The sequence below is a fragment of the Adiantum capillus-veneris genome, chromosome 8 (genome assembly GCF_014529385.1).
Source record: "Adiantum capillus-veneris isolate H3 chromosome 8, ASM1452938v2, whole genome shotgun sequence".
NCBI lineage: Eukaryota > Viridiplantae > Streptophyta > Polypodiopsida > Polypodiales > Pteridaceae > Adiantum > Adiantum capillus-veneris.
In genome coordinates, this window is record NC_140938.1 from 2462426 (window position 1) to 2479027 (window position 16602).

A 16602-nucleotide genomic window follows, 5' to 3' on the forward strand; every position below is an offset into this window, starting at 1 on the left:
CTGCTCACAAATACTCCCTGCACATCAATTTCCTCATCCTCATCAACCATGCTCCTTAATTGATCCTGAACAGTTTTCAAGGCTGTAACCTGCTGGCAAAAGAATTTCATTTGTTATAACAAGCTCTGTATTCTTTGCTGTCAATTCCTCAAATTCTGTAGACACTGCCACTTTGATTTCAGTAAGCCAATCAGTAAGTTGCAACTCTGCACTCACTCTGTTTCTCATCATTTCCTCATGCTTAATTTTAGCAGCCTCCATATCAGCCCTCAACTTTTATGTACTCTCCATCTACTTCCTTAAATCATCCTCCATCCTCTGCAACAAGTCAGTTTGAACTCCTTGTTTACTTAGCTGCATTTCAAGTTCACAGATCCTATTTTCCTGCTCTCTCTGTTTCCTTCTGTCTATCTGTACATTAGCCTGTTGTTGCAAAAGAAAATCATCCATGATTTTCCATGCCTTCTTTGCCTCAGCTAATGTTATTTCTTGTGGAATATCTTTAGGCCTAAATTGCCCAGGATCAGTATTACCCTTGTCCACCTGTTTCTCCCCTTTTGTCTTGGCAATCCTCAACTTCAGCCCTTTTTTTTGAGATGATCCTGGTGTAGATAGGTCTTTATCTTTTGGCACCTCAAAAGGTTCATCAAAAAGTGGATCTTCCATGGCCTTGTAACTAGTTGTTGCTCTCATGGCCTCCTTCTCTGAATACCCAACCTCTGTCAAATCTTTTACCACCTTCTGTTTATCTACTACAGAACCTGTTTTTATTTGTTTAGTTCTAGGTGGCTCATCATCTTCTTCTTCTGTTACCCTCTTCCCTTTTCTGGAAAAAGGCTTGATAGATTTCTGTGTTTTGTTTCCAAACAACAACTCAAGGTTATTAATTCTCATGAACAAATCTGCTAAAACAGGACCTAACCTTGATGTTTTGTGAACCTTTCTTTTATCCTTCTCTCTAATTTCCATCATTATCTTCTGATGTAACACAAAAGCCCAAGCTACTGTTTTTCCTTTCTCTGCAGCATACAAGTAGGAGTAATTTATTTCTGACATGTACTCTGATTTAACCAACAACAAGACATTTTCTAAAAACCACTCCAACTGTGTTTTTTTGTCTACATCTTTTACCTTTTTGACTACAAAATAGCCCCTTGAATTATCAGGAATACCAAATTCCTGTTCCAGAATTTTAATTGGTACTCTGTCAAGCTTGGTTTCTCCTTCCATAGGTAGATTAAACACATAAGAAACCACTTCCTCATTCAGAAACACACTTGGTGCAATAAATCCATATGTACTTTGCAAAAACTTGAACTGATTTTTGGCTTGTGCATTGCATTTCCAGGATTCCCATGGTAAGCTAGCATACTCTAGTAGCCCCATGGTTTGTAACCAAGCTCTGTGTTTTACATTATTCAAATCAATATGTACCTTTGAATCTGTAAAGACTGAAGACGATGCTGTCTCTAGCGGTGCTGAACTCGGGCATTGCATAACCTCCTCAACAGAGACTGTATCCTCCTCCTCAGAAGGCACATATGAACTATCGTCCTTCTGCGTTTGCTCTCTGACTCTAGGACTTCTGCGAACCCCCATTTTGTTCTTAGCCATTTCCATAAAAGTAATGGCGAGTTCTTCCTCCAAAGGAGAAAAACGCTGAAGTGCTCTGTCCATGAAAAATTTAGACGAAACACCACGCGTGAGATGTCAAATCCTCTCCTCTCTTTTTGATGCAATGAGTGTAGTTTACTCAAAGATTCTCCACCTACACTCAAGTTTTGTATATCCCTCTGATTTTGGCCGACTAATGATATGAGTCGTACACCCACCTCTTCCTTATTTGAATTTTGCCCAAAAAATGATTTTAATCTAAAACCATTAACAGGTTTAGAAAAAATGTTTCCTGACAAGTCAGCCAGCAAAAACGTTCCCTGACCTAACATCTGTTTAATCTAAAATGGGTCCACATACCTGAGCTTCAACTTTCCTGGCCTATGTCCCAATTTTGAATTATAGAGCAGTACCAAATCACCCTCTTTGAACAATTTAAACTTAATATTTATGTTGACCCATGCTTGTCTCCATTGCTGAATTATTTTTGATGTATAGGATGCTTGCAATCTGTCCTGTTCTAATTCCAAAAGCTTATCCAACCTGTCATTCAAAGAATCTTCAACTGATAATTTATTTTCTGCAGCAATCCTCAAATTGGGTACCAAAAACTCCATAGGCACCACTGCCTCAATCCCATATACCAATTTGAATGGTGTAAAGCCTGTTGTGACTTTAAATGCTGTTCTGAATGACCACAATGCTAAATCCAGTTTTTGATCCCAATCTGTTTTATTATCTGCCACAATCTTCTTTAATATCCTTAGCAAAATCTTATTGGAACTCTCTGCCTGTCCATTAGCTGCAGGATAATACACAGTAGACTTCTTGTGCACAATCAAATGCAATGTTGTCAACTTCTTAATGACTTTGTTGAGGAAATGACCTCCCTGATCTGAGACCAGTTCAATAGGGAAACCAAATCTTGTCATTATATTCTTGTAAAGGAATTTTGCCACACTAGAGGCCTTATTGTCTTTCAAAGCTATTGCTTCCACCCACTTTGTGCAATAATCTGTTGCTACCAAAATATATCTGTTTTTGGTCTGCTTTGCTGTTGGTTTTATGGGTCCAACAAAGTCCATTCACCATTTCTGAAAAGGTTCTAAAGGAAGTATTGGTTGATGTGGCATCCTGTTAGCTTGAGTTGGTTTACCCTCTCTTTGACACTGTAAACACTGTTTCGCAAACTCATGTGCATCCTTCAGAACAGTTGGCCACCAAAGCCTTGCCTGAAATATCTTTCTACCTGTTATTTCTCCTGAAAAATGCCCACCTACTATTCCTTGATGTGCTTCTTTCAAAACAATCCCTTGTTCAAAATCAGGGACACATCTCCTGATCACCTGATCAATGCCTTTCTTATACAAAACTCCTACAATAATCTGAAAAGACCTGCTCCTCAATGCTAACTTCTTCTTCTTGTCCTTACTCATTGCCTCTGGAAACATGCCTTCAGTTAGAAATCCAAACATCTCATCATACCAATTATCTGTCATTTGAGTTTGCACCTGAAATAACTGTGCATCAGGTAATTCTCCCAGATCCTCTTCTTGTTGTTCCCCATTCTCCAGCCTGCTTAGGTAGTCAGCCACCATGTGACTCCTCCCTGGTTTATGTATGATTGCATAATCAAATTCCTGTAACAACATCACCCATCTTGCTAATCTTCCTGCCAACTCTGGTTTATTGACCAAATACAGCAATGCTTGATGGTCTACATGAAAGATAACCCTGTTTCCTAGAACATAATGCCTGAATTTCTTCAGTCCATAGATCATCCCCAAAGCTTCCCTTTCAGTCATTGTATAATTCTTTTCTGCAATAGATAGAACTCTGCTTGCATAGTAAATAGGTCTGAACCAGCCTTTAACCTTCTGTTGCATTAGAACTGCTCCTATGGCTATATGAGATGCATCAACAAATATATGGAAATCCAAATTCCAATCAGGTGGTTGCAGAATTGGTGCTACCACTAACATCTTCTTCAGTAGCTGAAAAGCTCTATTTTGCTCATCCCCCCACATATAAACTGCTTTCTTCCTTGTTAGCTTAGTCAATGGGTAGCATGCATGAGAAAAATATCTCAGATACATGTTGTGCCATTTGACCTGTCCAACAAATCTGGACACCTGTCTCAAAGTCTTAGGAATTGGAGCATCCTATATTGCAGCCACTTTTCTTGCATCTATCTGCATCCCATCTTTGGAAATCACCTGTCCCAACAAGATTCCCCTACTGACTGCAAAAGCACATTTAGAAGGATTAAGTGCTAAGCCAGCCACTGTGCATCTTGAAAAACATTGTCTGAGATGATCCAAATGCTCTACTATCTTGCCAAACACACTGAAGTCATCCAAAAAGACTCTCATAAAAGTAGTCAAAAATGGTTCAAACACTTCTTGTACCCATTTCTGAAAAGTTGGGGGAGCATTTTTCAGACCAAAGGTCATTACATTACTAGCAAAAACCCCCCATTCTGTAATAAAAGCTGTTTTGTCTCTATCCTCAAGAGCCATTAGAACTTGATTGTATCCACTGAAACCATCCAAGAAACTGTATATCTCATGCCCTGTTACTGCATCCAATAATGTATCACAAAATGGTAGTGGGAATGGATGTGTTATTGTTGCTGCATTAAGTTTCCTGTAATCCACACATACCCTGATTTTCCCATTCTTCTTGGGAACCACTACAATGGGTGATAACCAAGTCACTTGATGTACAGGATAAATAAAACCCAAATTAAGCAATTTATCAATCTCCTCCTTAACGTGCTTGGCAAAGTTAGGATTCATTCTATATCTTCTCTGTACAACAGGTACTGCATCCTTTTTGAGGTTAATTCTATGCTGGCAATATTTGGGATCAACACCCTTCATATCTGTATAATGCCATGCAAAAATGTCCTTGAATTCTCTCAACAGATCTTGTAATTCTTCTTTACATTTCCCTGTCAGATTGATACTAATCCTGACATTCTGGGGATTGTCATGTGTTTCCAAATTAAAATCCTGTAAATCATCTTCCTTTACCCTGGTGGATTTTGACAAATGCTCTTCATAATCCTTTTGTGCTTGAAGGACTGCATCTATCCCCTCCTTGGTTTCTTCAGTTCCCTCATCTTCCTTATCCTCCTGTAAAACTTCCTGCATCTCCTTATCCAGCTCCTGATCTTTCTGAATAAGATCCTTGGGCTCTTTGGTTTTGTTATGAGCATACTGTTTCAGAATATTGTCAACATCCACTTCAAAGACAGGTATCATTGAGGGATTACTGTTTAGGAACTCATCCTCCTCATCCTCCAATAATTCAGGTATCATATTGATTGTCTCCACCTGTAGTGGTCTAAACTCCTTTGGTAGGACCTTTTTGGATGTCATCATCAACTTCACCTTCTTCTTTCCTTTCCTAATGACAATTCTATCTGCCCCCCAATCTTGCTTGACTTTAGCAGCTCTCAACCATGGTCTTCCCAATATCATAGGATAGTGCTTCTCTGATTCTTCTAACCTGAGCACCACAAAATTAACATCAAATTTCAGACCAGCAACTTCCAATGCTCTTCCCCTGATTATACCAAGAGATTGCACTCTGCTTTGATCAGCCATCCTGACTTGGAAAGGTGCATTTTCAAACTCTGTTATCCCAAGTTTCCTGCAAATAGACTCAGGGAGGATATTAACTCCTGATCCCCCATCCAACAGTGCTCCATGAATTGGCAACCCTGTACACTTGACTTCCAAAACAGGAACACTATAGTCCACATCTTCCACTGTTGACTTCAGAGAAGAATTTTCCTGTTCTTCCTTTTGAACTGCTAAAAGATCTCCAACATTCCATTTCTGCAACAATTTGTTTCTAAATGTAGGTACCAAATTAAGAACTTGTTCCAATGTCAAGCTCAGATTTGCCTTCATTAAATTGTCCAGTATATCCTCCTGATCTGAATTGTTAACCTGTAATTCTTTCTCTCCACTTGAGCCTTGAAATACTGGCAACTTAGCCACATCCTGTGATGGTAATACTGGTAAAATTGGTTGCTCTCCTTCTTTTCCTTGTATCTTTTGCAATTCCCTGATGACTCCAATTCTGATATTTTTCTGAGTCTCCCAATTGATAGGATTCTCTGGCTCAGAATCTTTCTGGACTGTATTGTTCTTTGATTTGGTTATTGCCAAAACGTCAGTAGATGTATTCTCCTGAATTTCTTCCACATGTATACATTGTGTGCAATCACATCTCCAATGCCCTGTTTGGGTTTTTCCCCCTGTTTCCTGGGTTATATTTGGCTCCTCAAACACTTCTTCCAACATGGCCACATTCAACTGTGCAGGTGGTTGATTCTGCTGATTTGTACTCCTGTCCTGTCTGTCATTGTACCTGACAATTGGTATTCCTCTTTCATTTCTATGCTTGCACCAAAGCTCACAAGCTGGTCCCTGTCTGTGACCTTGTTTCCCACAATAGTTGCAAGTATTGTTGTTATCATTGAAATTTCTATTTTGGTTGTTATTATAGGGCCTTTGCTGTCCCCCCCACTGGTTCATAGGCTGACATTGCCCTTGGTTTAAATTCTGATTTCTTCTTGGAGGTCCAGGCCCCCTTCTTTGCTCCACCCCTACTTGATGAGCATAAGGAGTAATATTCTGATTAGCCTGTAAAACATGCAATGGGACTCTTCCTCTAAATTGTGGATTATACCAACAATTTGCCCCAATGTGCCCTGCTTTGTTGCAGATGTCACAGAATGGTCTTGAACTTGAAGCTTCCCCCACTGGTGGAACCCCAAGAATCTTCATCTTCTCTAGAACTGTCTTCTCTATTTCTTCCTCCTTAGTGGGCTTTTTACTTCTAGCTTCCTTCTTCTTGGCTTCCTTTTTATTCTTTGTCTTTTGTTTTTCTTCTTCTTCTTTTTCTTTTCTGTCCAGTCTTCATCATCTGAATCTTCAGAATTTGAATCATCTTCTCCTGAATCATTGTCTTCTTCATCTGAATCTGAGTCTTCCTCTTCATTTGACTCATCCTCTTGCTTTTTCTTGCCTTTTCCACATCTTCTTTCTGCCCTCATGGCTGTGTTAACCATATCTGTAAAATTAGCCTGGTTTTGGATATCCCTTCCTGCCACCACTGAGCTTCTGTGCAGAAATAATCCCCAAGCTGTTCAGGTGTTGGCCTTTGTGCTGCCTGCAACCTGTTATATAAGGTTCTGAATTTTTGGGAGTAATCTTCAACCCCAAGCTTCTTCTGCTTCAGCCCCCTCAGCTTCTTGAGCACATCCTCAGGAGTCTTCTCCTTCCTGAATCTTGCACTGACTCATCATAGTAGGGCATGACTAGTAAGTAATAAGACACCGTCCTCTTTCGGTTGCACATATCTTACAATAACTACAACTCTCGACAATGGTGGTTGATTCCCTCAACTGAGATGTGATTTCTCACCTCATGTAAGCTCTACCTTTTTATTTCCTTCTCTAGGCTAAGGTTGTTGTGTTGTTGAGAATCCTTGCAAATATTTCAGTTTGTGATAGCACTCAACCGTTGTGATTACACCATCTTTGTTCAAAATCACACCACTTGGTTGGTCATGGTGCCCCTTGATTTCCTATAGTAGGCTTGGCTAAAAATTGTGAAGTAGGTTGTTCTATTGCACATATGGGTCTTGCTACTCTTTGGTGATCCATCATCCTCGGGGATGTTCTAAAAACCTAATCATCTTTCTCACCATGAGATCCACTATGATGATCTTGAACTCTTAGGAAGAGTTGTTTCTCTCGATGGTGGTGGAGTAGGTCCATAAGATCAATCATTCTTGACATAGTTCTCTCACTTATTATAGAAACAATAGGTTCTCCTTTATACATATGGATATGCACTTCTATTAGATCCAATAACTTAGGGATTTTGACATGCTTTCCTGGGATCAAAACGGCCTAGAAATGACCTCAAAATGGATTATTTTAATGATTAGAAGTGCCCAAGAAGGGGGGGACATGGCCAAAATGGAGTGGATAAGGTAGAATGTGGTAGAAAAGGCTCTATATGGATCAGATGAACCACTTATAGCAGTAAGTGGAGCATGCATGAGAAAAAAGGGCTAAAAGTACTCTTTCTACTAAAAATAACATTCTCACTCTCTCTCTTCATGTAATTTTGGCGACTCACTTCTCCTCCGCTGCTTTTTTTGGTTGTGGGTGTTCATGATGCATAAAATCCAATCCCCTTTACCAGTAAAGGCATGCTAGTAGTTAATCTTATCCTCGCTTGGTGCTCTCTCTGCTTCTTAGAACCTCTCTTTATTATTTATTATGCTAGTTATGGTAGTGGGAGATGATCCTAGGCTCTCCTGAGAAAACATAGGGGTACGTGCTTCACTGTGTTGTGGTACTCTTCCTCTCTCTCACACACACACACAAGAAGCTCTCTTCCTGGCTCAACAAAGACACACAAAGATGGAGGCAAAGTCTCTTTTCTTCTTCTTCTTCTTCTAACAACTCAACACTACATAAGTGAATCTACATCAACAATAATATGAGGAGGGAGAAACCCTAAAAACAACGATGTGTAATAAATCTAGAAAATAAAACTGGCTAAGTGGGTATGCCAGCTGTGTAGACGGTGTGTAGTCATCCTCCTCATCATAAATGAGTATCTCCAGCAGATCCTGTCAATCACGCTGGCTCCAACTAGTCAGCGCATAGTCGATGTGATCCCGTCAATCACGTTGGCTCCAACTAGTCGGCGCATAGTCGGTGTAATCCCGTCAATCACGCTGGCTCCAACTAGTCGGCGCATAGTCGGTGTAATCAACCCGTCATCCCAGTGGGTCACCCATCGAGCTTGATATTTCAATACTCCCCCTCAAGCTCCAACCAATGTCCTGTACTCCCATCATGCTTGTGAACATGTGCTGCTTCTCTGCTCCCAAAGACTTTGTAAATATGTCAGCCACCTACTCATGTGTATTCACATACACCAAATCTATCTCTCTTGCAAGAACTTTCTCTCGTATGTAATGATAATGAGCTTCAATGTGTTTTGTCCTTGCATGAAACACTAGATTGTTTGCTAGCTGTATACTTCTCATGTTGTCGCAATACAGTGTCACAGGCTCCTACACATCATGTCCCAAATCTGACAGTAGCTTGCGTAGCCAAGCTATCTCACATGCAGCCATTGCTGCTCCTCTGTACTCTACCTCTGTGCTAGACAAAGCAACTGTTGGTTGCTTCTTACTACTCCAATTCACTGTTGCACTTCCAATGCTAAAAACATATCCACTTGTGGATCTTCTGTCATATGTAGATCCTACCCAATTTGCATCAGTGTAACCAAGCACTTCAATTTCAGCTCCATATGCATAAAATAAACCATAATTTAATGAGCCCTTTGCATAACACAATGCTCTCCTTTCTGCATCTAAATGTGGCTTTCGTGGCACTTGCATAAACTGACTGAGCACTCCCACATCATGACACATATATGGTCTTGTCAGTGTCGCATAAATCAAACTTCCAACCATTTTCTTGTACATAGTTGGATCTTCCAATTCATCTCCCAAATCAGCTCTTAGCTTTGCATTCTATTCAAGTGGAGTGGACATAGTCTTACATGCCGTCATACCGTATTTTTGCAGCATATCTAGCACATACTTTCTTTGCAATAACCATATACCCTGCGATGTCCTTATCACTTGTATGCCCAAGAAGTACATCAACTCTCCCAAATCCTTCATGTCAAATTCAGCCCCAAGCACCTTCTTTACAGTTGCAATTTGAACCTTATCGTCACCTATAATAATAAGATCATCAACATATATCACAATAATGACCAAACCTGCACCTATTTTCTTCACATACATATAATAATCAGCATTGCTGATCACAAATCCAATACTCTACAAAAACCTGCTTATTCTATCTGTCCATGCTCTTGGTGCTTGCTTTAAACCATACAAAGATTTCTTTAGCTTACATACATAACTTGGAAACTTTGGGTGTACATATCCCTCTGGCTTCTCCATGTATACTTCTTCCTGCAACTCTCCATTCAGAAATGCATTTTTCACATCCATCTAAGTCCCATCTCTTTGCAACCGCCATAGTAATCATTGCTCTCACAGTTGACATCTTCGCAAACAGGGCTAAAAGTTTCCTCAAAATCTATACCATATGTCTAGGCATATCCTTTGGCTACTAGACGACCATTGTACCTGCTTATCGAACCATCTACATTACGTTTGATCTTATAGATCCACTTACATCCAATTGCTTTCTTCCCTTTTGGTAGTGGTGTTAACTCCCAAGTAACATTATCATCAAGCGCATTTACTTCTTCATCCATAGCAACATCCCATTCAGGTATACCAATAGCATCCTTAAAACAAGTAGGCTCAATGTCCTGCACAACCTTAACCATGTATGCATAATGATGCACAAAAAGACTATCATATCTCAATCTGTTAACTGGATACTTTGTGCATGAAGACCTGCGCACCTCTTTACTTACATCCTGCACTCTTTGTACACCAGGTGTGCGAACAGCGGCTATTCCAAATTCTTCATCCAAACTTTTCATCACCACTTGAGTGACCTGCATCAAAAACATCCACCTTTTCCTTTCCTTTTACTGAACGTGTTTTACTTCCAACTGATACATTTGGTGAACCAGATCTCAATCTGCCTGACCATGGATTAACACTCTTAGATGGAGTGTTTGAACTCTCTCCTGGTCCATCTAATAACTGTGATTCCTGTTGCTGTCCTTTTTCATGTACTTCTTCTTTCTCAACATCAACCTGCATAAAATTTTGTGTACCATACCAACTCCTCAACTCATCAAAAACTACATCTCTGCTAACCTTGATTTTGCGTGTGATAGGGTTATAGCAGCGATACCCTTTCTGCTCCAATGAATACCCAATGAAAATACATTTCTCACCAAGTTAGGATCTAACTTAGTCCTCAGCTCATCTGGTATATGCACATAAGCAATGCATCCAAACACATTCAAATGAGATACATCACTCTTTATCCCTGTGAATCGTTCTTCTGGAGTCATATCATGTATGCCTGCAGTGGGGGTCCTATTCATTATGTAAATAGTTGTATGTACAGCCTCTATCCAATAGTAATTTGGCATATGTTTCTCACTCATCAATGCACGAGCAACTTCAGCTATGTGTCTGTTCTACCTTTCAGCGACTCCATTCTGTTGTGGAGTATATCTACATGTGAATTGTCTCTTCACACCCTGCTCAGCTAGAAACCTGCTAAACTCATGTGATAAGTACGCCCACCGTCTAAAAGTAAACATTTGATATACAAACCTATTTCTTTTTCCACCATCTTCTTAAAACTCTTGAAGTGTTCAAACACTTCTCCTTTTGACTTCATGAAATAAACCCATACTTTCCTTGTATGGTCATCCACAAATGTTATATAATACTTGTTACCTGTCCACTGAAACATTCTCTATCAGTCCCCACACATCAGAGTGTATTACATCTAGAGGTCTTTGACTTACATTTCTTTCTTGCGGAAATGCATGCCTTGCCTGTTTTCCAAATTGACATGCTTCACAAACCTTCTGCATATCAACAGCCTTGAAATTTGGCAAACCTGTAACCACATTCTTTGACTGCATTGACTTCAATCTTTGTAGATTTACATGACCTATGCGTTTATGCCAAATATCTACATCTATAATAACAACATTCTTTTGTGTATACAAATCATTATCATTAGCTGCTGGAATCTTTACATCAAGTGTAAACATTCTTCCAACTTTGTTGCCTCTAGCAACAATCTACAATTGTTCTTCAAATCCTTCACATAACAACCATCTTCATTAAACTTGACCTGTAATCCCTGTTCTACCATTTGACCAACAGAAACTAGATTCTTTGTTATTGTTGGTACATATAACACATCATCCATATGTTTTGGCTTTCCATCATGTGTGGCCAATGGAACATTTCCCATTCGCTCAATTGGATGAGCTATATCATCACCTGTTTCCACATAACCTGGCTAAACTGGAACATGCAAATCATTAAACCAATTCTTGTAATGCATCATATGGTTTGATGCACCAGAATCCACATACCATACATCATCTGCATAGTTACCTTGTGCACAAGCACTCATCATGTGCTGCATAACAAAAATACGCTCACCCATTGTTGTTTGATGATGATGCATAGTTCCCTTGTTGTCCACGACCATATCTTCTCTTATTGTTATTATTCCTGCTATAACAGTCATTTGCATAATGAGCTATTCTTCCACACTCCCAGCAAACTATGCCTTGATTATTCCGCCTTCCACCTCTTCCACGAAAGCTCCCCCTTCCTCAAAAATTTCCTCGGCCCCTGCCACGACCTGTATTTTCTGAATTATGGTGATTTTGCTAATTCTGATTATTATGGTTATTCTGATTATAACCCTGATTATAACCTCTACCTGCACCACGTCCTCTCTGGGATCTCCCACTGCCTCTACCATATCCTGAGTAGAAGGCTTGTGCCTGCTCATTAGAACATGTACCTGAAGAAGGTCCTCCTATGTTCCTCTCCTCTATAATCATCAAGGAGATAAGCTCATCAAAATCTAGAAGGTTCTCTCGAACATTCACAGAAGTGGTAAACGACTTCCAGTTTTCATCATCCTTCAAGTCATTCAAGACTGCAGACACTAAATCATCATCTTCTGTTGGTGCTCCAATAGATCTAACACTTCTTAGACCGCCTTTATCTTCAAGACATAATCATTCACTGACAAACTGTGCTCCTTCTTCATGTTGTTCAATTCGTTCTTCAATTGAATCTTCCTGGCTCTAGTATTTATACTATAGAACCTCTCTAGCGCATCCCATACATATTTGGCACATGACAGATCATGTATGTGTCCTACCATACTGTTAGACACATTTTGTGAGATTACAAACATCAACTTCTTGTCTTTTTCATTCCATGATTTCCATGTCTTCAATTCCTGTTCTGTTATGTTTTCTGCGGGAAGCTTCAGTTCCTATTCTTCACTTGTTACATACCCCCATAGGCTTTTTCTTGTCAAATACATCCTCATCCTGAAATTCCACGGCTGGTAGTTGTCCTTATCCAGCTTCTCAATACCCACAGAATTACTGCTTTCACCCATCTCTCTAATTTTTGCAAAAACGTAATACCTGCATCTATTTGCGATTTCAGCAGGCTTACCTTCAAACAGTCGTACATCTCAACTCGTAACTCAGATTGCAGTACACCGAAAGGCTAAATTTGTCAGCATGACCTGATCTTTCAAACGGCTGACAACGATGCCACGAATTTGCTAGCAGATTTGTGTCGTCGCACATGTCTTCAAATTCCCTTCAGAAGACCTTCAAAATTCACTTACAAGATCGGGACCTCAAAACCTAGAATTGTTTTGTGAGCTAGTCAAGCTTTGATACCATGAGAAAACACAGGGGTACATGCTTCACTATGCTGTGGCACTCTTCCTCTCTCTCTCTCTCACACACACACAAGAAGCTCTCTTCCTCGCTCAACAAAGACACACAGAGATGGAGGCAAAGTCTCTTTTCTTCTTCTTCTTCTAATAACTCAACACTACATAAATGAATCTACATCAACAATAATATGAGGAGGGAGAAACCCTAAAAACAACGGTGTGTAATAAATCTATAAACTAAAACTGGCTAAGTGGGTATGCCAGCTGTAGACGGTGTGTAGTCATCCTCTCATCATAAATGAGTATCTCCAGCAGATTTCGTGAATCACACTGGCTCCAGCTAGTCGATGCATAGTCGGTGTAGTCGATCCGTCATCCCGGTGTGTCACCCGTCGAGCTTGATATTTCAACATCTCCATTAGCCAAGAAGAGGGTTTTGCATAAGTCGTATGAGCAAGATGATGCTTCAAGATTCTTTTCCTTCTCTCCTTAGTTGTCTTGGCTTGCATAGCCTTGTCCTTGACTGAGTAGGACGTCGTGTTGTGTCCCATCAAAGTTCTTGAGCAGTTATGTAAGACCACCAGGACTGTGATCAATGCTAGTAACCACCCAACCATGTCCTTTTAAATCCCCTAGCCCGCCATTTTCCTTTCACATTAGGATGCCCACCTAGCATGCATGGCTGGTGTCCGAGGACCGTTGTTCTCACATTATCCCCCCTCCCCTTGGGAAATTGTTTTCATCCTCAAAAAAAAGGATAGGAAAGTGCTTCTTATACATGGAGATATTCTTTGATGTGGAGCCTTCTTCGAGACTAAGAGTCCACATTACTAACACTTGTCACCTGACTTAGTGTCTTCATGATACGTTTTGGTTCGTGATGAGCAAAGCTTTATGTCTCAATAATAATGTCTACTAGCACCTTTGTGTTAACTACATTATCATTCTATCCAAGTTGTTTATGTAAACGGTTGACATGAAAGATGGAATGAACTCTAAGATACTCTAGAAGAGCCAACTTATAGGCCACCTGACATGTACGCTTAAGTATTGTGAATGTTCCACAATACTGTGGTGACAATGTAGTCACTGGTCTCTTCATAAGACTTTATGAGAATGGTCCAAAACCTTAACCTTGAGGAATAACTTTTTCCCCTCCTAGAAAATAATGAGTCAAGAGCACTTGTCTACATACTTCTTGTAATGATCCAAAGCTTGTTTAACATTCTCTCTAGCAACCCGAAGCATATCAAAATGTTCTTTATGAAAATCTTTTGTTATGGATTTTTTCTATTACCAACCCCACCATCAGTGGTGAACTAGGTTGAGAACCATACATAAGCATACATGGAACTAAATCTTCTAGTCTCATGTCTTAGCACTATTATGATCAAACTCCAATATGGGCAATTAGACTTCCCAATTTCCCCTCAATTTGTTTGCTCCTCGCTAATGTATGCTCATAGCATATCCTCTAGCACTTGATTAGACTTTTGGAAGATTTTCTTGTTGGGAGAGAAAATATTTTGATGGTTCACTTACCTTTCTTATGTATGGGATTTCATAGTAAAATGTGTTCACATAGTAATGTTGAAAATGATCTAATGAGCCCTCTAAAATAACACCCCTTCATATGATGGAATTAGTAGAGTCAGTAGCTGCTCTTCATTGTGATTCTCCCATGTGCTCTTATCACATTAGTTCAAGGAGACCTAATATATGTGCATTTAAAGGATCTACTCTTAGAAAGTGTGATCCTTGATGTAATATTTCCATTGATTCTTCACTTGTCTATTTTTATTGTAGAGCATAACCTATATTGTTATGATTCTTGTGATGCTATTATGTACTATGTAATGCCTAAAGATGTTTTCGTTTGATGATCCGCATTGGAAAACATCATCATCCTATCCAACCAGGAAGCTCTAGAATAGCACGTGATAAAGGTTAAAGAAGGTGTAAAAAAGGTGTTAGTTGTTGATGATAGAACAATAAGTCCAAGAAAGGTAGAGATGATGTTATAATGCAAGAGACATTTTAGTGAGACTCTTCATGGTTTGACATAAAATTCCATTAGATAATCTTGATGAGACCGAGCTAGCTGGTCAATTAGAGGAGATAATTCCCCTCATCTCTATTGTGTGAGTAAATTTAAATTGTTTTAAACTCTTATTCAATCTCACATAGATATTTTATTAATAAATTATCATTTAGGTTTTGTTCTATGATGTATCAAACAAAGCATGAGATGGGAGCAATTACAACATGTTATGAAGAAATAGCAAAATTGAAAGTAGAGGCAACATATATTTTTTGGACAAGGCTCTCCACAGATCCTTGCTTTGTCTTCAAGCTGTTGACTAAAGTTGGCAATTGAGTAGATTTGGTGAGCCGGATGAGAAGAAGTGGAACAGAGGATCTAAAGTTGTCCTGGATTCACTTCCCCATAGGGTATGGGGTGGATGGATAACTCTTGGATGTCATGTCTACAATCCATTGTAATTGTCTAAACTTTTGTTTTTATGACCTATCTTTTAATGTTACATTATATTATACTAATTATTTGTTATTTCTAAATAGTTTACAAGAGGTTCAGACAATCGCCACTTGTGAGATGAGATTTGAAGATGCCATAACAATTACAAAGTTTTGGCTTTGTCTCAATGAAGTGATGGAAAGAAAAGGATTTGCACCACCAAATTTTACAGTTTTTATGGCGGATAAGGCACAATCCAATTGGATTGCAATGAGGAATGTATACAACAATGGAGAGGTGATGGAAGATAGGGAGAGAAGTTGTCACTTTCATTGGGAGAAGAGCTTGGTGAATCATATAAGAAAATATGTTAGAGATGCTTTCCAAGTGTAGCACAAAAAAAATGTGTGAAGTGTCGAGACAAGCAAATATATTGAAGATAGCTCGATATGAGGAAACAAAGATTAGACATTTTTGGAGGACAAGGGAAATAGATGACTCTAATGTATCATCAATGGATTCATGGTTGAGTTGGTGGGGGGCTCGTTTTGGTCATTGGGGGGGATTGTATGTGGTAGATAATGACATTGAAGTGATACTTAGACCAATACTAAAACTCTCTGAGGGCAAGCATGGTAGTTGGAAGGCAGAGGAAGGAGGAAGTACCAATATTTCATTGTATGATACATGCACAATGGATTTGTTCAATGCTATCTTACAAAGCACAATGAATCAAGCCTTTTAACATGGAAAGTACAAAGGAACTGGACCCTAATATCAAAAATTACAAGATCGCATAAAAGCAAGAGGTGCATCCACACTGTCACACATAGTTTGTATAGTAAGAGAAGCTGCTACTCGAACATCAATGTACCAATAGCCAGGTAGTTCGTATAGTAAGAGAAGTCACTTTTGAAACACCAATGTACCAACAGCCATGTACACTTCATGGTGATAAGCAAACAGTAAAAAGAAAGCAAAAGAACACAAATAATTCTGATATAATAGAAAAAAAAATCAAGCCACCATCCAGATATACAGTGGAAACTATGACAAGGAAACG